We start from the raw sequence: 25,256 nt of genomic DNA, 5'->3' as shown, positions 1-25,256 counted from the left end.
TCCCATTCCTAAGAAAAGGTAATCACGTGTTCACTTCATTCTTTTCAAAAATGAAAACAACTTTCTCCATCTACAGAGAGAACATATTAAATTCTTACTAAATTTAGTCACAACATCCATTAGAGGATGAGCATGTTATATTTATCAATTATTTCTGTGTATTATATAATAAATTATATTATTATATTGTGTTTTATTATATAGTAGTCAGAATATAAAAAAGTAATATGTAAATAATAATATTGAAATATAGCAAAATTATGATTATCACTCAGGATAAAATATTTTTAATTTCATGGCAAATCCCAGAATACAAATGCAAACTTCATAATTTTCTTTTACTCCTTTAACTTCTTCTGGGCTAAAACCTGTGAGAAAAGTGAATCATGGTATAAATTGGAATATAAAAAATGAAATGAGGTCATGTTTCTCTGTCTAAATAATTCTCTAATTTTAAAATCTATGATTTGCTGGAAGACCGTATGCATCTATAGGAGCTGACTTCAAAATTGTCATGAATTTTCCTAAAATATCCAAAACAGAAATAAAATGAAAAAATACATTTCCAATCAAATGAGTTGAGAAAAACAAATTCAATAAATATTTATATTATCACCACTATATTTATTTTCTTTTATTTTTTTCTTTTGAAGTTATTTTTATCTTTTGTGTATACATGTTGAACACACTGTATTACAAGTTAATAAAATGTCTTTGACTCTTCTAGAAACAATATGATGTAACCTAGCTATAGTAGATTGTTGTACTTTTTAGATACATCTACAAATGAATTCTTTTTTAGAAAAGAAATTCCTAAATACTTATAAAGCATAAGAAGTTACACACACACTCACACACACACATATACACATGTGTGTGAGTGTGAGTATGTATGCATTAAAAAATCTTATGGAAGAATTAATTTATTTTTATTGTTTGAGGAGATAGTCTATCATAATGAAGAAAGCATGGGGACACGACTGTTTACATCTGTGATCAAGGAAACCAAATACTTCATTTGTTTTGTTCTTTTTATTCTTTACAGGATCTCTGTCCATACCATAATATTATATTTGTGATGGGTTTCTCCACTTAAAACAATTCTGAGATTAACCTTAAATCCATGTAGTAAGTGAATCAAATCACCATTCATTGATTCCAAGCTTTATCCTGTTCATAATCAAGATCACTCTATCAACTTGATACCTAGTATATTGCTTTTAAAAAATCCTACAAGTAGTCTTCATAGACACTCTAATAAAACAATATTCATTTAGTTCATCTGTAATGTGACAGTCTTTAAATGTTTCAACGCTGTTCATAAGTTCAAGAGACATTGATCCTTTACATGTTAACAGCGGAAAGGTGCACACTTCCAGTATACAATAGCAGATGATATATATTCCCACTACAAAAAGAAAGGATGTAACTGAGAAAACTGATTGTGCTAAAGCAAGATCAATATAAAAGAGTTCATATAGCAAATTCTGAGATGCATATATCCATCTTATGTAGCTTTGAATAGGGTTAATCAGACTTAACTTCTTTCTTCTGTAGAAGCCTTAATGATTCAGAAATTTCACTGCCTTGCATCAGCATTGTGGCTTAAATTTAAACCACACAGCTTCACAATATATCTTTGAAAGACTTTCTTGCAGATTGTATCTTACCATGCATGCTTCTCAATGGCTTCTGCAAGCCTGTTGAAAGTCTAAGACTCAAAAACATTTGCCTTTGCATTTTGATAACCAAGCATCATCTATATAACACAAGCAAAATCTCAAGTAAATATATTCCATCTTACTCCTCTCACTGCTCTGTGATTTACGTGCTTATGTGCTTAATCATGGAAAAACTACTCTCCTAGGTGGTAGGTTTTATTCAGAGAACAGCTAGTGATATTCAGAACATATTACATCTTCATTCAAAGAATGTATTTTTTTTCCCTTGGAGCTAAAATGTCCATTGTGTGGAGGTGATCTCCAGATACCTTTTCTCCTATTTGAGTTCTAGGTTCTAGATTCCTTCTTATCATTGCCAATCTTAATTGTGCTACAATTCAATAGTTATAAAATCTGCTGGCTTTCCTCACCTTTACATGCTCTCCTGCTCTTGTCATCCCAAACCTGCACACACTTCATAGCTATCTGCTTTAATTTCTCAACATAGCACTCCAATAGAGAAACTGATAGACAACCACGTTGCAGTCTAAATGTTAGACAGTCTTAATTGTTCTCTGCCAGAGAGTTTAATCAATAACATTTGATTCAGCCTCATTCATGTTTCTAGTGTAGGGGCAGAGGCTTGGGAAACACTAGACTGTAACTTGAATGGTGTCTAGACCAATTCCCATCCAATTATTTGTGTGCCTTTGAGTCCTCGTGAGCACAGTTTTTAGTGTCTGTGCTTCACTAGCAATCTAATCTTCAGAGTTCACTGTTAATCATTATTTGCCATATTCTAGAATTCTGTAGTCCACAGCTCCAAACTCCTCAAACCCACACCAAACTCCTTAACATTCAAAAAGTCAGAGTTACACTATTATTTTCACAGGGACAAATTTTAATATGAGTAACTAAGTAAAACAACAACAACAACAACAACAACAAGATATATTTGCTTATGGTTTGTAGAACTATAGGAAATCATAATGAGGAAAGTAGATTGGTAGAAATGTGGGTCAGCCAGTTCCATTTTGTTTGCAATCAGGAATCAAAAAGATATTAAGGCTGTTATTCATACCCTTCCCTCAACCTTACTCAGTCTGTTATTCCATGTAAAAGAGTGGCAGTTACACATTCAGGGTGAATATTCCTTCCTTATTTTAGTTCACATGTAAATACTCTAATAAATATACCCAGAATTATAAACCCTAGATTTACATTTTAATAAACAAGCACACTTAAGATGAGAAAAAATTTGTCTGGTTTGTTAATGGGAAGATATAGGAATAAAGGCTATAACAAAAGTTTTAAGGTAAATAATTATGAAACCTGAATTTTAAAATTATCACTTATACGTTGATGTTATAAGTTAACAAATATTGGCATCTTAAATATTTGTACCACTGTGCAAAATGGAAAAAGCTTTAGAGGGAAGGATGAAGGGATGAAGACTAAAAGAGAAGGAGCACAGCAAGTGATTGACTGACAGAAAGAACAGATAGATGCTCATTATCCTTGGTATATATATATATATATATATATATATATATATATATATATGCATAAAGTTACTTGAATAAATGCCACCTTAGACATTTGGAGTTAGGAGCCCATTCAAAGGATCTAATGAATCCATCCTAAATGTATTTTAAAATGTCTAGGTTGTCACATGACAAATATCATGTTAATGATACTCTCATTTTAACAGCCTGTTGTTCAGTGTGTTATCTTATTTTGATGAGCATTTTCATTGCAGTTACCCATGGATTGAAGCTAGGAAGACACCATCGAGGACATGTTTTGTGTGTTGTTTTCTACTTAGAGTAAAGCTGTCAGAATTCCTTGCACTAGATTGCAAGTGATAATTATGCTTATGTACAGATTATGTGTAAATATCTTTAAATATATCAATGGAAAATCGATCTTTAATTATGAATGATGCTGAGGACTCACAACTAGAAGATACATTTGGTGAGAGTGACCTGCATCTAGAAAAACACTTGATAAATGGTTAAAGTCATATATAATTAGGAGACTGAAATTTATTTCAAATATATTATGAATTTTTACTTTCTCATGAAACTAAAGAAAATAGAAAATAATAAGTTTGAAATTTTGTATGAATAAGAAAAGAGTTAGATTAGATTCAGACTTTCTCTCTTTCAGATGATTCCACCCCCCAATTACCATAGGGTGCTAACAACTATAAAAGCATAAATCCTTTAAAAGTTATAAACCTTTGAACCATGCGGATTATAATGACGGTGCTTATCCCCTGAGAATATCTTATACATGTGTCATATTGAGAGCCTAAAGATAAATACAGTTATCTTGTAAAATTCAAGCTTACTCTACAGATCTTATAACTGAATTAAAGTTTAACTAATCTTCCACTGGTCAATCATTTAATTTTATGTATTGTAGGATAGCATTTTAGTTTATTTAGTTAATTTAGAATATATATATATATATATATATATATATATATATATATATTCATAATATATAATGGTCATAAATTACATAAATTTTATAAATAAATCTAACTGAAAGATATTATAGAAAAATATACTAAATATTGCTTTCCCACATAATTCTGGCTCTAACTCATACAATGGGGATATGGCCCTCCAAGGAAATAAAATCATTTTAGTCACATAAGTACATAAATGTAAGAAGTAATGACTCCTAGTAGACAGATCACTGAGTGTAAACTCAGATCTAGGTTTCAGTTCTTAACTCTGACATTTAACCATCACATGGATTAAAATGATTAACTGAAACACTGTAAATTTATCTAAAAGAAAATAATATGAATTCTTCTAAGATTTGTTCAAAGAACTCTGTGTGAAAATGTACTTTGTAAAATTCTCTGAATACGTTTAACATTAGTGTACATTATCCTGATACCACATAGAAATATTTCATACATTTTTGTGTCTGACAATAGGAATAACACAATTTCTTTTAAATATATTTTTCAATAAAGTGAATAATTTAAAAATTCTTAATATTTTATGAGACAAATAAGCTCCTCAAAATGTCTTAGTGAATAAAAATATTGAAACCTCTATCCTTTGATGACACAAAGAAAAACAAAGTCTTCAAATATTAACTCTTCCCAGTAATATTATATTAAAATATTTCTGTGCTTTGAATTTCTTCAGTAAAGAATTTCTATAAAGACTGAACGTTTTCAATGTAATTCTTAATGATTTAAATCACTGTTGACTTCTTGAAGATGATATATTTGTGTGAAAAACCTTTGCTACTATTTAAGTTTTATCTTTCAAGAATATCATGACCCCAGCATTGTGTTTAAGGGATTTCACATAAAGAGTTAAAGTCTGAAATTGATTTATTTTAAGTTAACTTTTAACATTTACCAAACTCAATAAATTACATGTCTACATTCTCTCAACTGTTCAAGATGATCTTTAAAATAGAACTTTTCTTGACATGTTAATAACATGAAAGATTTATTTAAAATACAATAAATTTCTGATAGATTTGCATGAAGGAAGTTGTCTTATGTATAAGAATGTGAGCATTTTTTTTCCTAAAAGCAGAATGTAGCTCATGGCTTGGTAGAACAAAGCATGATTCTCATCAATATAACTTCCTAGGCATGAATTATGCCACCTACTGTAGTGTCAATACAGTATTTTAGAGAAGATACAGTTGATAGCCATGCCAATAACCTGACCTCAGCCTTGTAACCCTAAATGGAATATCAGATAAATGCATGATTTCTCACCTAAAGAACTGAGAAATTATAAATGAAGTCATTTTAAGCAGTCAAGTTTGAGATAAATTATTATCGAGAAGTAGAGAAACTGATTTTTCATTCAATAAATAGTTTCTGTAAGCCAACAAGGTTTAAGGTATTAAGTTGAATGATGTGAGCAAACAGGGATCCATCAATTATGATGGATGCCTTTAAAGTATGCACAAATGATATGTGCATATAAAATACATTTAAAAATAGCTATGTACAAAGATACAAGAATACTGGAGAAGATATATAGAGATATTAGAAAATTAACAAGCACTCTATAGGTTGATGTATTTAAAAAGTTAAGGCAAGAAAATACTGTATCTGAATCTTTTGTTTCAGATGAAAATATCCATTATTTCTCAATATTTAAATTACTATAGTAGTTACCATTCTATACATGTATGTGATACATTCTAATTTTCCTCCCTGAAAACCACCTATTAGAATTGTCTCATTCCTTCACCCTTATTATTAACTGTTTCTTCCTTTATTCATAACTTTTATTTTTGTGTGTATATTTTTAACAATAGCCATATGTGTGACGAATGTATTAGAACTATCCACTTTAGACTTGGGATGTCACTAGAGGATGTATATGTGCCTATTCCTAACTTTAATATCTGCAAATACTTCACCACTGAATGGAAGATACTCTGAACTACCTATCATCTGAGCATAGCTTTTGGTAAGCCTGACACTATGAAGGGCATGTACAGGTGTCTTAACTTGTTATGACTTCATGGTTACAAGAACTATGTCTGACTAGAAAGTGTGTCAAAACACTCCTCTCCACCCACTAGCTCATACATAGTTTCTTTGTTCTGTTTTTGAAGGCCATTTGACACTTTTCTCCATGAGACAAGTTTTCTTCCATGGAGCAGGCATTAAATCTGATCATACTTATTTTATAAGTTTTATGTCACTGTTTCACAAGTAAAGAAATAAGCAAGCATGTAACTATCATAACTGTGTTCAACATACAATCCACGGGTGGTTAGTATATTCAAATTACATACAACTATTATCTCTGCATCATCTCAAAACTTTCCCTTTTATTTCAGAGTTTGGAAATTTGTAAAGTGTTCTGGAGTTCTTGGCTGCACATACATTAAACGTATTTCCCTGTTTGAAAAATAAAAAAAAAAAAATAACAAACAGGTAGCAAAAGGGAAAAGAAAGATATATTTATAATCTATTCTGCCAGTATTGCAAAAGCATGAGTGTTATATGCATACAGCGTCCGATAACCATACTCATCATCTAGTAATCTTTCAAATTCCCACTCTCATTCATAAAGACACTGTTATTCTCCATTAGAATTATTCCTATTTTCCTGCATTATAGTTTCTCTTTTTATACATAACCATATTTTCTATGTGTTCTTGATTATACAGCCATATCCCTGTGTATAAGTCAGTGTTTCTATTCCTGCACAAACATCATGACCAAGAAGCAAGTTGGAGAGGAAAAGGTTTATTTGGCTTACACTTCCATACTGCTGTTCATCACAAAGGAAGTCAGGACTGGAACTCAAGCAGGTCAGGAAGCAGGAGCTGATGAAGAGGCCATGGAGGGATGTTCTTTACTGGCTTGCTTCCCCTGGCTTGCTCAGCCTGCTCTCTTATAGAACCAAGACTACCAGCCAAGAGATGGCCCCACCCACAAGGGGCCTTTCCCCCTTGATCATTAATTGAGAAAATGCCTTGCAGCTGGATCCCATGGAGGCATTTCCTCAACTGAAGCTCCTTTCTCTGTCATAACTCCAGCTGTGTCAAGTTGACACAAAACTAGCCAGTACACAATGGGCTTTAGGGCAAACAAAATTCTTATTGTCTATGTTATTGACGTCTTATTAGTAAATTTCTTACAACCATGACTCCTGAGGTTCATCCAGTTAGATGTGCTGCAAATCCACTTTTTAGGTAGATGCACTTATTGAGTGGTAGCCATGCTCATTACAGACTATAACTCAAGGAGTCTATAGATATCATGATAGATTCTCATGAGATTTTTATATCAACACCTGTCTGATGTAATATGATATATCAACAATATTCATATTCTTAAAAAAGAAATGTTTATGAACCCAGTGTGTTTTCTTATATTTTTTTTTAGTAATTAATTTTTTACTATAGATCCACATTGCAGCTTCCCCTCCCTCCTCCCTTCTCCCTTCCTCTCCCCTCATACATTGCTCCTCCCTTTTTCTAAAAAAAGGATAAGCTTCCTATGAATATCTACAAGATTTGACATATGAAGTTGCAGTATGACAAAGCACATCTTCTACTGAGGCTAGCTGGACAAGGCAGAGCAGTTAGGAGAACAGGATTAAAAGGCAGACAATGTTGTCAGAAACAGACGCTGCTCCTGCTTTAGAAGTTCCACATGAAGACTCAGACACACAATTCTTACATATGTACAGAGGACCTAGGTCCATTCCATGCATGCTTTCTGGGTGGCAGTTCAATCTCTATGAGCCCCTAAACTCAGATTAATTGATGGTTTAGATTTTCTTGCAGCGTCCTTGACTTTCTGGCTCCTTCAATCCTCCCTGCCCCTCTTTCCACAAAATTTCCAAAGCTCCATGTAAAGTTTGGCTATAGGCCTCCACATCAGTTTTCTCAGTTGCAAAGTGATTTCTCGAAGCATAATAGAATATCCTTAAAAGTGTCAACATGTGTTTCCTCTCATGGTATGGATCTCAAACCTGAACAGTGAATGTTTGGTCTTTTTCTCAAATTCTGCTCCAACTTTTACCACTGTACATCTTATAAACAGGACAAATTGTGGTTCTTAGGTTCTGTGGCTGGCTTGGGATCCCAAACCCTAATTTCAAGTTCTTGCCTGGTAAAAAGAGAAAGCCAGTTCAGGCTTTATATTCCTTATTACTAAGAGTCTTAGCGAGGGTCACCAACATAGATTCTTAGAAGTTTCCATTTTCCTAGATTTCAGTAGGATTAATGTACTAAAAATAGCCATCTAACAAAAACAATTTAAGGATTCAATACAATTCCCTTCAAAATTCCAGCACAATTCTTTAAAGAATTTGACAGAACAATACTCAACTCCACGTGGGAATAAAAACAGTATATCTAAAACAGTCATGAGCAATAAAACAACTTTTGGAGGTTTTACCATCCCTGATTTAAAGCTCAACTACACAGTTGTAGTAATAAAAACCACATGGTACTGGCAAAAAAGCAAACAAGTTAATCAATGGAATTGAATAGAAGAACCAAAAGTAAATCCACATGCCTATGGGTACTTGATCTTTGACAAAGAAGCCAAAATATACAACAGAAAGAAGAAAACATCTTCAACAAATGGACCTGGTCTAACTGGATGCCTAGAAGTAGAAGAATGCAAATAGATGCATATCAATCACCTGCACAAAGGTCAAGTCCAAATGATTCAAAGACATCAGCATAAAACTGGATATGCTAAATATGATAAAAGAGAACATTATGGATAGCCTTGAACATATTGGCACAGGAGAAAACATCTTGAACAAAACACCAACAGCTCAGTGACATAAGATCAATAATTAATAAATAGACCTCATGAAACATAAAAGCTTCTGTGAGGCAAAGGATACTATCAAAAGGACAACATGGCAGCCTAGAGAATGGGAAAAGATTTTAACCAACTATGCTTCTGACAAAAGGACACTATCAAAAGGACAAAATGGCAGCTTAGAGAAAAAGATTTGAACCAACTATGCTTCTGACAAAAGGATGATATCAATAATCCAGTTTCCCTGTTATTATTATTTTTTGCACCAATAGCTCATGAAACAGGCAGTTGTGGCCATAGAAGTTCAGGATGACCACAGTAACCTCTTGTTGAAATTTTGTTGATATACGTTAGGGTACATCTAAATCTGTCAGCAAATCCATTTTCATATTACAGGATCATGCTGTTATTTCCAATATTAATCTTACTGCAAAGTAGGTGAAGAGATGGGATCAGGATACTTTACTCAAGTCAGTGCCAATATTTTGGGCAGTACATCTATAGGAGCTGACTGGAAGTCAACTATTTTCTAACTGCTTACAAGTATTCAATGCACACAGATGGCAATCTCAGTTCTTTCACAAAATAAATAAGGCAAAATCATCCGTTTTTAAATTATTTACAGAGTCTCAAGCAAGAGCCAACTGTTGATAGTTGATCATCTCAAAAAAGTATTTAAGATTGTTTTGAATATTGTATAATTTGTCGCTTCTGTCTCTGACCAGTAGAAAAGAGCAATGACACAGCGTTCTTCTCAAAGCAGTTTATTCAGGAACCTTTAAACATGCAAGCAGGAATCTCCCTTGCACACAATCGCACACAACCTTATATAACCCCTCAACCATGCCCCATCAGCCCAGTCTGTGTAATCTCAGGCCATTGGCCACAATCATCACTCATCATATAGTCTGATCTTGCATCATGGTGCACCTACGCAGTTCTCACAATGGATGTGGCTTATTTTCAGGTGTATGAGGAAGTCAGGTACAAATCATAAGACTTGGCTGCAGTCCCGGGGCGCCATCTTGGGACTGCTGCCACACCCACTCCTCACATCTCCCCCTTCTTTACTTATTGGCAGAGAGAATGCCTGTCTTAGGTTGCCCCCTGCAGCAATGCCCCTTACCTGTCATCAGAAGACAAACAGCATTGGTTTGATCCCTGTCTTAGGTTGGTGACACACCCAGAGAGCCCTACCTGTCATTGACTACTTCTCTAGCATGCCAAGCCAAACTTAAGAAGATTATCCTGTTTCCTTTGCCTCAAAAGCCTGTGTCATCAAGGCTTGGGCTCTGTGCTGATGACTCTGCATGCGGCAGATGCACCAGAAGGCCAGGATGCCGATAATAATTGGGCACATGGCAAGTCCACCAATGCCAGCCCACTCTTTCAGGTGGGAGACTGCTGTGGTGATCCAGCTGGCCAATCTTTCAGCCATGGACATGTTGACACTAGTGGAATTAATATGGACAATGGACTGTCCAATGGATATGGCTGCAGCCATGGCTGCAGTGGCAGAAACTGCAATAGCACTGACAATGGCCACAGTAATGCCAAATTTTAGGTCTGAACAAATTCATAACAGAAGGAGTCTGAACAGGCCAGTGTACAAAACGAGGCTTCCTAGTAACAACAGCTAAATGATGCAAAGATGCATTCCAACACATACTATAAATGCAATTATTACTACTACAATTAATTATACTATCCTCATAACTACCCTTATAAACAATAAACACAAAAGGAGGCCCCATACAAATAGGTGTAGCCTGAAAAGAAACATTCCTCCCTCCAGCAAATTGAAATACAGAAGACTCAAACACACTAGAACCATTCTAATAAAATCTTGCATTGCCCCAGGCTCCTCCTGCCACCATGCTTAAGGGGGAAAGATCAGTGCAACTACCATTTCCCCCACATAACAACCATACAATAAAAGGATTACTAGCTCCTACTTGAGCTAGATTTTGATATGTCCAATTATACCCTGAAAATGAATTATTATGGACTGTACCTATAAGGGGGAAAGGAAAAATAATTCTTCACTGCCCAAGCTGGTCCAAGGTGGAAGGGAATCATGAACACCACTACAAAAGGGGGCCCATCTAGGTTGGGAGGGTATAGTACCATTGCCCTTGGACATACTGGCAGGCTACACCCCTAGAATCCAGGTAGCATTAGCTTTAGTAGAACTCTTAAGTGGCATATCAAACCATGCTGCGGTCTAATCACACAGCTGAACACAATCACTTATCTGTGAAATATTTTGGATCATCTGAAAACACAACAATCCCCCCAGATGAAGCTGCATAGATTCCTGCACTGGAGCTATCTCTCCATCCCATGGTAAAAAAGGCAATTGTAGCATAGCATTAAATGTAAAGTCGAGGAAACACTTGCGCCAGATGCATCAATGGCATGGGTTTTGGGAACAGAGACATAATTCCCCAACGTAGCTCTTTAGTTCTCACTAGCAGGAGCATTCCCAGCCACAGGAATATCTATGTCCTCATCATTCTACTTGTTTTGAATTTCTCTGGTCAGCCGTTCTGGGACACACAGCGGTTGTCAGTGATCCTGGGGAAACACACAAACAGACCCTCTCTCCCAAACCAACACTGGGTCAGGGCCCTTCCAACAACCAGTTAAGACATCCTTCCACATGACCATGCCTTCTAGAGAAATGTCAGGATTAACGTTTTGCTCAGCTGCAACACGCCCTTGTTTATCTTCATTCAAAAAATTCAAAGTAAATAAGGCAATGGCTAGTCTCTCTCTTGGTGTGGACCCAACAGGGGCAATTCGCCCCTTTTGTTTAATTAAACATTCTTTTAAAGTACGATGGGTTCATTCAATAATGCTTTGGCCCTAAGGGTTGTATGGCAACCCATGCACCAGATGGATACCCATCATCTTGCAAAAGGAAACAAAAGAGGCTGAAGTATATGCTGGTCCATTATCAGTCTTTAGTTCTTTAGGCTGTCCCCAGGCACCCCAAGCCTCAAAACAATGTGCAATGACCTGGCGTACCTTCTTGGCTGTCTGTAAGGAGATAAAAATAATGCCAGAGGTTGTATCTATGGAAACATGAATATATTTTAATTTTCCAAACTCAAGAAAATGGATAACATCCATTTGCCATAAATGTAGGGGGCGCAATCCTTGGGGATTAACCTCCAAACTGACGAGGCAATAAAGGGGCACAGGTTTTGCACACCTTCACGATCTCTCTCGCTTCTGCCCAAGAAATTTTAAATCATGATGACAATATCTTTGAATTATCATGAAATTGTACATGAAAATCACATGCCAAAACAATATATGAGGCCATTAAAAAGGCCATGCATTTCCTGGAAGCTTTATCAACTATATCATTCCCTTCAGCAAGGGGTCCTGGCAATCCAGTATGAACATGAATATGTTGAATAAAAAAGGGTGAATACCCATTCAAAATAATCCCTTGCAACTTAATAACTAATTCTCCAATGGTAGATCTCAAAATTATTTTGCCTACTATCTCCAAATACTGCATCTGCATCATATTTATAACATACTGGCTGTCAGAAATCAAATTAAAGGGACCTGGAATTAATTCAAGTACTTTAATCACAATTTGCAATTCAATGACTTGTGGAGATGCAGGGGGAAACTGAATGGTAACTGGCGATGATCCTGTTATTAAATAGGCTCCTTATCCTGTTTTAGAACCATCTGTAAAAACAAGAGGAGCATCTGGCAATGGATCTCTAGCAGTAATATGAGGAAAGATTACTGGATGTACTTTAACCAACTGTAATATTGGATCCTTGGGGGTAATGATTATCTATGAGGCCTTGAAAACTACACCTCAAAGTAGCCCAATTATCCTCCGTGGCTGTTAACACTTCAATTTGCTTAGCATTATAAGGTACTATTAGACTTTCAGGTGCAACTCCATAAAACTGCGTGCTTTGCTGTATACCAATCAGAGCCAACTGAGCTACTGAGGCAGGATAATAAGCAAATGTCTTGGCTGGTTAGATTTTTGGGTGTATCCATAACAGGGGAGCTCCCTGACATAAAACCCCAGTGGGTTGTGACTCTGTTTGCAGTATGCACAAAATAAACTGTTTGGACTCATCTTGGCGTTTCAAGGCAGCACTCTGAATAGCTGTTCTACTAACAACAAAGCCTTCCTGGTAGCATCAGTAAGATATCTAGGAGAATTTAAATCTGTATTGCCTGGTAAGATATCATATAATGGCTGTAATTGTTTATTGGTCAAAAAGAGATAGGGTTGGACCCATTGAATATCTCCCAATAACTTTTGAAAATCATTCAGGGTGTATAATCCATCTGTGCAAAACTGAATCTTTTGATTCATATTTTGACATAAATTTTGTTCCTAAATAATTCACTACAACATCCTTTTGCGCCTTTTCTGGTGCCACTACAAAATTCTGTTCCTTCAACTGTGTTACCACAAAGCTATAAGCTTCATCAAGCAAGGTATCCCTGGGAGCGGCAAGAAGTATATCATCCAAATAGTGATAATACTTCATGTTTGAAATTCACTCTCAAACTCCTTTCAGAGCTGGATCAACATAGATTTGACACAGAGTGGGACTGTTCAACATCCCTTGTGGTAGTACTGTCCACTTAAATCTTTTATCAGGTTCAGCATGATTTTGGGAGGGGACAGTAAAGGCAAATCTTACCATATCATTTGGATGCAATGGGATAGAGAAAAAACAATCTTTAATATTTAAAACTATAATGGGCCAATTTCAGGGCAAGGCTGAAGGCAATGGCAGTCCCCTCTGTACAGGCCCCATCAAGATCATTTGCTTATTTATTTCTCTCAAATCATGCAAAAGTCTCCATTTTCCTGATTTTTTTTTCTTTATAACAAATATTGGAGTATTCCAGGGAGATGTAGAGGGCTGAATATGTCCCAACTCCAATTGTTTTTGTACCAGCTCTTTCGAGGCTTTTAATTTTTCTGAGGGGAGTGGCCACTGAGGAACCCATACTGGATCCTCAGTCTTCCATGTAATAGGTAATGCTCCCTCAGTGGCCCTAGGAAAAACCCAGTCTGGCCTGTTCATTCTTTTTGTGAACCGGCACTGGAGAGGTTCTACCTTGAAGAAATTGCCCTAATACTTTTCTGGGAGTATATCTCATGTCCAGCATCATGTCATAGGCCATGCTGCCGTAGCCTCCTTTATTAGTCAGAACAAAGCCCATCTGAGTCATCATATCACAGCCCCACAGAGAGACCGGAACAGCCAACACATATGACTGAAACTGTCCAGAATGTCCTTCCTCATCCTTCCAATATAGGAAGCGGGAACTCATTTCGGACATCTGAGCATACCCGAGTCCTCTCAGAGTTTGTTCTGACTGTTGCTTAGGCCAACCAGAGGGCCAATCTCTGGTACTGATGATACTATGATCAGCACCAGTATGATGGTTTGTATATTCTTGGACCAGGGAGTGGCACCATTTGGAGGTGTGGCCTTGTTGGAATATGTGTGACCTGGTTGGAGTAGGTGTGTCACTGTGGGTGTAGGCTTCAGATTCTCACCCCAGTCGCCTGGAAGTCAGTCTTCCACTAGCAGCCTTTGGATGAAGACGTAGAACTCTCAGTTCTGCATGCGCCATGACAGCCTGGATGCTGCCATGCTCTCACCTTGATGATAATGGACTGAACCTCTGAACCTGTAAGCTAACCCCAATGAAATGTTGTTTTTTATAAGACTTGCCTTGGTCACGGTGTCTGTTCACAGCAGTAAAACCCTAACTAAGACAACCAGTATCTAGGTGACCAGGTAGAGCTTTCCCTTCAATCCTGAGCTGCAATGGGGGTCGGGTATCAAGATTTAGAGAGCAAAATATATTGGAGGTCCCAGTAGTGCCAAATCCCTTGTCTCCCCATTCTGAATCTTTGGCTGGAAATTGAGAGTGACAGCTGGGCAAAAGGAGCAATTGAGCTATCCTATCACCAGGGAAAATGGCAACGATGCCTCTAGGGGAAGATACCATAATCTTAACCTTTCCTGTAAAATCTGAATCAATTACTCCTGGATGAACTATTAATCCTTGCATGGTAACAGAGCTCCTTCCCAAAATCAGCCCCACTGTATCAGCTAGCAGTGGGCCTTTAAAGTCTGTGTCCACCAGCTGGACTCCCATGCGGTGTGTTAAAAAGAGTCAGGTGGTGGAACAGAGGTCAAGTCCTGCACTCCCTGTTGTTGCTCTCTGGGGTGACTTCATTGTATCAGTGGCCTCAAACTGGGCCATCCCTCGGCTGCTGCCCCATATATTTGAGGGCCCTGGGGTCAGGGGTCCCTTTTCAAGATTTTTGGCCAGGAACCACCATATCCGGGAGCAAGAGGCTATCCATGAATATCTCTAACTGACCTACTCACTGACCCAATGATTTCCTTTTTAGCATCTAGGACATAACCCGGGCACTTTTGGTCACTAGCTTCTGGCACCACTCAATTGTGGGCATTGACGTTTCATGTGGCCTTGATGTCCACATTTAAAACAGTTATTATTCTTCTGGCCACCTTTTCCTTGTGACATCTGTATGACAGCGGCAGCCAGACCAGAATTAGAAAGAGATCCTCCTATTATTTCTCTGCATATTTTCATCCAGACCTCTAATCCTTTATGCTTATATGGATTAATTGCTCGCCGGCATTCTTTGGTGCACTGTTCAAAAATCAGCTGCTTCAGTAGAGACATGGCAGCATCAGGGTCTCAAAAAACACGGCCTCATGCCTCTACAAGATGAGCCACAAAGTCAGCAAAGGGCTCTGTGGGCCCCTGAACAATCCTGGTCAGGTTCCCACTCACCTCTCCTCTATTCGGAAGAGACGCCCATGCTTTAATCCCTATGTTATTAATTTGCTCATACACTTAGATGGGATAATTAGTTTGAGCTGCTACAAATCTCCCTTGTACCAGAAGCATGTCTTGATCCCAGGCTGGCTGGTCGTTGCCAGTGTTGATTGCTGCTTGCTTGGCAGCCAAACCAATGAAAAATGCCTTCCAGTCTAGATATTGGCCTGGGGACAAGCAGGCACGAGCCAGATTCTGCCAATCACATGGAGTCATGCAGTAGCAGTGCAGGTTCTCTAATTGTGCTCTTACAAAAGCAGCACTGACACCATAAGTACGAACCCCTTCCACTAATCTTTGAACAATCTTCCAATCAAGAAACTCGTGATAATGACCTCCCTGTGCATCCTGAAATACAGGAAAGCACTGGGCTTGCAGTTCCCTCCAGGTTTCTGGATGCAGACTATGTCTCAATGCTCCGTCAGGGGCATATGGAGTTGGCCACCACAGCCCTTGTGCCAAAGGTTCTACCTTCATTTTCACTTTCTCTAGAACTGTCGGCTATGCTCTCCAGATTGTCCTCAGACATATCCCCATCACTAGAACTTCCTCCTGCCTCTGACTTTTGGGATCACTCCTCTCTCACCTGATTCAGTGCCTCATTGTCCTTTTGGAGTTATGCTCCACATCTTTCCTTATCCTCGATACAATTCCATACTAGCTTCCACACTGGCAGCACCCCTTTAGGGAGAAATCCCTGTTCTTCTGCAAACATTCAAGTCCTTCCCTAACTTCTCCCAACTGGGCCCTGTAAGTTGTCCTGATATGGAGAACCAAGGAGCAACCTGATCCTTTTTAAAAAGTTCTCCAGGGCCTCCCTTTTCAGCCGGATTCCTTTCACTTTCGGCAAGTCCTTAAGGGCTTGGCACTCTGTTTGACCTAAGGTTGAATTTCCCATGGTTCTTGGTGCAACTTGTCCCAAAACTGGGAGCCTTGTTGTCTCAATCAGAGAACTTAACTTGTCCCACTTACCTGGGAACTTACCAGCTAGCTGCCCTGACTGCTATGAGTTCTGAGTGTCCCTGTACGGGCAACCATTTGTCGCTTCTGTCTCCAACCAGCAGAAAAGAGTGACGACACAGTGTTCTTCTCAAAGCAGTTTATTCAGGAACCTTTCACATACAAGAAGAAATCTCCCTAGCCCCCAATTGCAATCCCTTATATAACCCCTCAACACATGCCCCATCAGCCCAGTCTGTGTAATCTCAGGCCATTGGCCAGAATCATCACTCATCATATCATCTGATCTTGCATCATGGTGCACTGTACAGTTCTCACGATGGACATGGCTTATTTTCAGGTGTATGAGGAAGTCAGGTGCAAGTCATAAGACTTGGCTACAGTCCCTGGTGTTATCTTGGGACTGCTGCCACACCCACTCCTCACAATAACTAGGGAGAAAGTTTATTTAAAGAGAAAATATAGTGCTTTAAATATTAGGTTGTCATATTGTTATCAGTGTATCTGAGACATTTTTAGTGATTAGACTGATAAAAAACTTCAACTATTCCATGCTCACTCTTCCTCGTCATTGTTTCCATGAAAACATCAGTCAATGATAATTGGGTCTACCCTGAAATCCTTTCCTTGCTAAGTTTAGTTGAAGCTATCAGATTTCCATCTAATACAATCCCATAGAGAAATTAATTGTTGAAAAAAATCTTTCATTTGTCCTTATCAACTTATGAGACCCAGCAGAACCTCCTGGAAAAATCACCCTTCTGTTGAATGGTGGTGGACTATACTTGACTATTTTGTTCAATGTGTTTACACATTATTTTCTATGATTGATGCTTCTGTGAGTTCTACTGGCCTTTCCCACCATCCATGTAGAGATTAGCAAACTCTAATCTTATGTTGTTCCAGAAGCATCCAGAAGCATCTGGACAGATTACTTATTCAGAACAGCTTCTGCATCTCAAAGAACATTCCCTAATATTCTGGTCCTTCAGTATGATGTGTGATACAATTAATCTCAGCTTAATCGCCACTGAAAAATTTAATAGAAAGACATAACAATTTCCTTAAACAACTTCCTAAGTTTCAGTGTGGGATTTCACCCCATAAGTTGAGTTAATTCGTGCAGAAACCAAACCAAACCAAACCAAACCAAAACAAAACAAAACAAAACAAAAAAAAACCCAACAAATAAAACCAACCAAACAAAAAAAAAAACAAACCCCTCTATTTTTCAGACATTATGGCTAAATTTACTATAGACTAATAATACTTATACAATAGGACATCCTTTTTATAGCTACAAAGTGACTTTACAGGTGGTACCTTTTTTAAATACATGCTTTAGTTTGATTATAGGTCTCTATGTTTCTTTAGCTAACCTAGAACTTGTGATGTAGACTAGGCTGACTCAAAATCTCAGTGATCATCATGTTTCATTGTCCTTGTCCAGTGGTCAGAAATTGGAGGCAGTTTTCACTCTGTGCAGCTATGGGAAGTCCTGACACAAAAAGCAAAAACCTTCTGAATATAAATTATCAATCATAGTTTGATTAGTTGAACAAGAATGGTCTCCTGGTTCATATATTAAAAAAATCTCATCCCTAATTGGTGGAAATGTTTGGAAAGAATTAGAAGCAGTAGCTTTGTTGGCTAAAGTATGTTGTCAGGGGCAGTCTTGTAGGTTTTCAAAGCATATGTCCTTCTGAGTTCGTTTTGTTTTAGTAGACCGTAATGGAAGCTCTCAGCTACTGCTCTAGTGCTTGGCTGCCTACCTGCTGTCATGGTCTCTGACACGATGGTTATGAACTTTAATCATCTGAAACTTTAAGCCCCAAATAAATGGTTTCGTCTCTAAGTTTTCTTTGTCATGGTATCGTATCCCAGGAATAGAAATGTAACCAAAATACATATATTTCCATAATGGCTGGAGGGATATCAAAGTGGATATTCTCATGGAAAACCATGTTATTAAAATGAAAAGATATTAAAACATGTATATTAAGAAAGAAATTGGAAATATTATTAAAATACCGTTATAATATTCCCCCTACTTGAAAAATCCATAAAATATCAAGGAAAAATTGTGGACTCATTTAGATATGTGACAGGCAAATAAAAACATGAATAGCTTCTCAACTTACTTATCATTAGAAATAAAGTGCCCAAAATGACATAATACTATATAATAAGTGAAATGGTGAAACTCACAGGAATTTTCAGAGGAAACTTTGTCTGAGTATTCATACACCACTATCTGGGTAAAACTACATAAACACAGGAGAAACAGGTAATTTCTGAATAATAAAAGCAAAGAACAAACTTACTATTCTATCATTCAACTACTACATGTAATATAAGATAATTAATATTTTTTCCATCCAGAGACTTGAACTGAATTTTCTGTACCAGTTGGAGATTGGTGTAAGTGATTTGAATTATAAAAATCTTAAGGAATATATAGTAAATTTGTTATCTTAATATTAATGTTCTCATGGTATTTCTGTATCCACATATATGCATACATAATTTATATGTATTCATTTGCATATTAATTATGTGTTGAAACGAGGCATGCCTTTATTTACCTGTATGGTGTGATACATGGTGACTCTTGTGTGTCAGTTTCATGTGCATATATGTGAATGTTTATTGTGTTCATATCCAATGGTGGCCAGAGTTTAACACTACACATCCTGTTCTATCAATCTGCATATAGATTTAACAAATTCAACAAGAACCCAGAATTCACCAACTATATAAGCAGGCCTCCCAGAGAGCTACAGCTTTCTTCTTATTTTGAAATATCCCCACTGTCACTCTGATTAAAGTCATGAGCTTGTATGCTCAGTTCTTGTGTGAGTGTTAAGGAATCCAAACCATTTCCTTGTGCTTGAATGGTAATGCAGTAGGGGACCTTAAAAGAGAAATATTTCAATAGAGGGTCTTGGAACTGTGATAAAATATAAAATATCAAAAACGTGTATTTCAGTCATAGAAAGAGAAACGTATTTAAAATGTGACTACTTTTCAAGCTAGTGAACTCTATTAATCTTCTGAGCAATACAAAATCGAAAAATTAATAAATAAATTGACAGGATAGGGAGAATGGGTAAAGGAAAACAGTAGCAACACATATATACATATGGATTATCAATTTTACGTAACTTGAACTCAGACTCAGTAAAAGGAAAATACACAATTAATAACAAATATATTTTTTATTTTGTGTTTTTTCTTATTCACTTTACATCCTGCTCCCTGCCCCCATTCAGGTCACCCCGTCCCACAATCCTCTCCTCCCATTCTTGTCTGAGAAGGTAGTCCCTGCCCCCATATTCTTTTTTTTTTCTTTTTTTTTTTATTAGATACTCTCTTTATTTACATTTCAAATGCTATCCCTTTGGAACTTCAAGTCTCTGCAAGGCTAGGTGCTTTCCTTTCCCCCCTGAGGCCAGATAAGGCAGCCCAGCTAGAAGAACATATCCCTCATACAGTCAAGAGCTTTTGGGCTAGCCCATACCTTCAGTTGTATCTTATTCACATAAAACTTTTATAATTCTAAAATAATATGTGAATAATTCATGAATAAATTAATTTTAAAATCTTAATAAAAATATTCTTATGGTAGATGAAAACCACAAAATCCAATGGCTAGCAATGTGTTCTGCAGTTGAAAATACAACAGAAAAGAAGTTAAACCAGAAATTCAATGCCAGCCTAGTCTACATTCCTAGTTTCAAGACAACCAAGATTGCATACCAAGACATCTTGGAATACTGTTCCACTACCCATCCTATTTGGATGTGCCTGCCACCATAGCTGGGAAAAAAGTGAGTGGCACTCCTGATTCCTGGAGCTCCATTGTCTAGATGTGGCCTGGTTCACTGGTATGGAGGGGCTTTACAGGACCCCAAGAGCATCTAGTCTCTGATTGGAAACGGTCCTTTTTGGAATTCTGCCAAACCACCTATTCTAGTTGGACCCACCTCTCACCCCAAGTTGGCCAGCCTGGGACATCCCAATTTAAAAAAAAAAAATGGGATACAGAACTAAACAGAGAATTCACCAGAGAAGAATCTAGAATGGCTGAGATGTACTTAAAGAAATGTTCAAAGTTTTTACTGATCAAAGAAATGCACATTAAAACGACCCTGACTGGAAACCTTGCACCAATACGAAGGGCTAAGATCAAAACCTCAGGTAACAACACATGTGGATGAATATGTGGAGAAAAAGGAACACTCCTCTATTGCTGGTGGGATTGCAANCTGGCACAACCACTCTGGATATCAATCTGGAAGTTCCTCAGAAAACTGGAAATAGATCTACCTGAAGAGGCAGCTATACTACTGTTGGAAATATACTAGAAAGATGGCCCACGATGCCACAGGGGTACTTGTTTCACTATGTTCACAGCAGCCTTATTTGTTGTAGTCAGAAGCTGGAAACAACCCAGATGTCCACAACAGAAGAATGGATCAGAAAATGTGATTCATTTACACAATGGAATAATACTCAGCTATTAAACTATTCTTAGTAGTACATATGACATGGAGAAAGACAGATATTTCGAGTCATCTGGGTTATATTAAAGATAAAATGAAATAATTAGTTTTATTTCATTTGTCATGTCATCTTAACTGGGAACATATATTTATTTTATTTAAGTTGCTGAGTGTATCATATATTTATATGGTGTACAATTAATAGTAAGGAATAATTGTGATCACACACTTAAATTTTAAAAGAATTATGAAGTCAAATTTCTCATGGTCAGAAAAGCTACTGAAAATATGGTAAGAAAAAAATTAAATGACTGATTATTTAATTTTATCTTGAATTAATTGTAATAATCCAGAAGGCTGCAAATAGTTGTTTTCCCCTATAACATATATACCACAAAGAAGTTTGATAAATCCATCATACTTCTCCATTAATAAGCATCACTCTTCTCTTTCTCAAAATATTAATCTGTGTTTCTTTAAGCTGGGTGTGATATCTCTGACACTAAAGAATTTGTGAGAAAAGAAATATATTGTTGTATTACCCCAAAAAAATGTTACTCCAAGGGATAATTATATTGTCACCTACATAACCATTGGACAAATAGTCCCTCAAGCCATATCAAGTTCAATTTGAATATGCATGTGTATAATCAGGCCATTACCAGAAGAAAAATGAGAAGACTATAGCCAAAGAGGGAATGGGTATTATTTTGGTAATGGCCCAAATGCTTAGAATAAATGGGAAAACTACAATCAAGTTAGTGTTTGAATGAATAAAACTAAAGTTACAGGGTTAAATTAAAGTTTGTAGTTTCAAAATCATGTTCTGGCAAAAATCTTTTCAATTAAATGCTGAAGAAGAACAATTCTACAATCAAGTTAGACGGATATTACTTCCATGAAGCAACCAAGGAGTTAGGATAATCATGTAGAATCAACTGAATGAAAAGGTAATATATTGCATTGCTTTAGTTATCCTCTAAAAAAAAATACCTACTATCTAGATTAAATTTAAAAGAAATAACCTCCAAATATGCCTTGAAATACAGTAATAAGTCACTAACTTATGATATTCAAATTTCTTAAAGATAAGCAAAGATTAGCATACTTTGTAAAAAGAAAGCATGAACATTTCAAATAAATAATAGATATTAGGGGATATTTCCGATTTCAAACTACAGATCATAATGTTCTAAATTTTGCAGTACTATAAAAGTATTTTTTATTTGATAGATATAATTGTGTCTCAGAGGCTCACTCCTGAAAAAGTTCATCATAGTTCTGAACTCTGAGTGGCTGGTTCATCTCAGGTCTTCTCACGCAAACTCTTTCCAAAACTGACAGACTCAAATTGACTTCTTTCAACTTTTGATTGAATTGTTCTTCCTGGCCTCAAACTAAGTATAGCAGTCTATTCTACTCTTCAGTCTCCTCATTCTCTGGCTTCAACTGTATCAACTCCACTACATTAACTGAAGTGACAGTCACCTGATTGACTATCCCTTCCTTCCGTTGCTCTTAAAAATCCTCCCTTTCCTTCTGTTCTCCTGAGAGTTGAATGTATCCTATCTGTGACACATTCTGTCAATTTTTTTTTCTAATTCATCACATTGTCTGTCTCTCAATTAGATGTGATTTTGGGTGATTACAGTTGTACTAAGAACATTTCTGTATTCCATCCAGAAGGATTTAAGGTGTGTAACATCTTTGCTTTCCATCAAGATTACACAGAGGGTCTTTGGATGTGATCACAGCAGAATGTTGCTGGATTAAAATTCCTGTGTAAATACAGAAGATAGCATGGCTAATATTCAAAATTATTTCTGATTGGTGCAGAAAATAAAAGTAGATAAAATTTGGGGCCACCCCAAACATATAACATAAATAGTCCTTCACTAGTTAGGTCAGGGTATGTGACCTATCATGAGGTCTTTGTTATCATAATAATATAAAAGAGAATAACTAAGACCTGACATTTTAGTGATCTAAACCCAGAACAAACTTGAAAATATATATATATATGTATATATATATATATATATATATATATATATATATATATATATATATACAGTGAATGTGAGTCGTAATGGCCAGAACAATCAATTATTAAATGTGTTGATTTATTAGAAATAATTTAAGTCTTTCACTGTGAATTGAATTCAAGGAATGCTTTTAAATCCTAAGATATAAATTAACATAAAATAAAATGATCTCATTTGTGTAGATATAATATTTAATTTAAAAGAAATAACATATTTATGAATATTATCATAAATACAGATTAATTAAAATAAGGCAAATAGACTTCTTTTTTTTTCAAAATTTTTATTAGATATTTTCTTTATTTAGATTTAAAATGCTATCCCGAAAGTCCCCTATACCCTCCCCCTGCCCTACTCCCCTACCTACTCACTCCCATTCTTGGCCCTGACATTCCCCTGTACTAGGGCATATAAAGTTTGCAAGACCATGGGGCCTCTCTTCCCAATGATGGCCGACTAGGCCATCCTGTGCTACATATGCAGCTAAAGACATGAACTCTGGGATACTGGTTAGTTCATATTGTTGTTCCACCTATAGGGTTGCAGACCCCTTCAGCTCCTTGGGTACTTTCTCTTATATGATCAATGTAATTCATATCTGCAAATAAATTTCACAGTCATAAGAAAAGTAGCTATTTAAAGTCTGTTCTAATTTCATGTGCCATATTCTCACTTTATCCTTATACTCAGAAAAGTACTTTCAGGATATGATTGACTGTAAATGCATCTGGTTCATCATACTTAACCCAAATCAGTCTTGCATTATATATAAACAGGGCTGAATTTTCAAATATGATAAAAAATTAAGTACATTAGAAATCAAATTTGAAGCATTCTCTGTTTTTTACCCATTTAAAAGTATCTTAAAACATATATTATTTTAAAATAATTTAATATTAGCAAGAGATGTAAAAAACTATCATTATTCTGTGGTTAGAGATATGCATTTGCAGTTAAGAGCTCTTATTACTCTTTCAGAGGACATGACTTTGGTTCTTTGCATCCACATGAGCCAGTTTACAGTTGCCAGTAACATTTACTTCAGACATCTAACACCTCTGGCTACTACAGGAAATTGAATTCATATGCACATAATCATACAGACATGCTCACACAGATACATAATTAAAACAATAAATTTTAATTGTTTAAAATTAAATATTTTGAAACATTATTGTAAATGTTTTTATAACTTGACTTTACTAAATTGTTTTGAAATATTTACTTACATTTATTTTATCTTTTGGTTTACTTGGAAATAATGGCTTAGTCAGTCATGGAGTCAATGTGGACACAAAAGACATATTATTGCCCTGTCGAATTGAATGATGGATTTAGAAATCAAACAATTAACTTGCTTCAATATGCCACAGAGGATTCATTAACAAACAAGCTCCTGCCTGTTTCATAGACAAGATGGTGAAGGTCTTTGTGAAAGGATTTGACCATATTGGGTGCCTGGTTACTAGGGCTGCCTTCTGCTCTGCACTTGGCAAAGTGGAGGCTATTGCCATCAATGACCCCTTCATTGACCTCACTTACATGGTCTACATATTCCAGTATGACTCTACCCATGGCACATCCAATGGCACAGTCAAGGCTGAAAATGGGAAGCAGGTTATCAATGGGAAGCCTTTTATGATCTTCCAAGAGGGAGATCCCTCTAACATCTAATGGGGTGAGGCTAGTGCTGAGTATGTCATGGAGTTTACTGGCATCTTCACTACCATGGAGAAGGGCAGGGCTCTCTTGAATGTCGGGGCCAAAAGGGTCATCATCTCCACCCCTTCTGCCAATGCCCCGATGTTTGTGATGGGTGGGAACATTGAGAAATTTGACAATTCACTCAAGACTGTCAGAAATGAATCCTGCACCACAAACTGCTTAGCCCCACCCTGGCCAA

General features: G+C 36.5%; 1 pseudogene; it reads left to right on the top strand.

Annotated features, from left to right (window-relative positions):
* Window positions 1-24,769: 24,769 nt before the first annotated feature.
* On the top strand, window positions 24,770-25,027 carry LOC110308908 (annotated as a pseudogene).
* The last annotated feature ends 229 nt before the right edge of the window (window positions 25,028-25,256 follow it).

Source organism: Mus caroli, chromosome 14 (assembly GCF_900094665.2).
Source record: "Mus caroli chromosome 14, CAROLI_EIJ_v1.1, whole genome shotgun sequence".
Lineage (NCBI taxonomy): Eukaryota > Metazoa > Chordata > Mammalia > Rodentia > Muridae > Mus > Mus caroli.
Note: the sequence above shows the minus strand (reverse complement) of the source record. Positions and strands in the feature narration are given on the sequence as shown.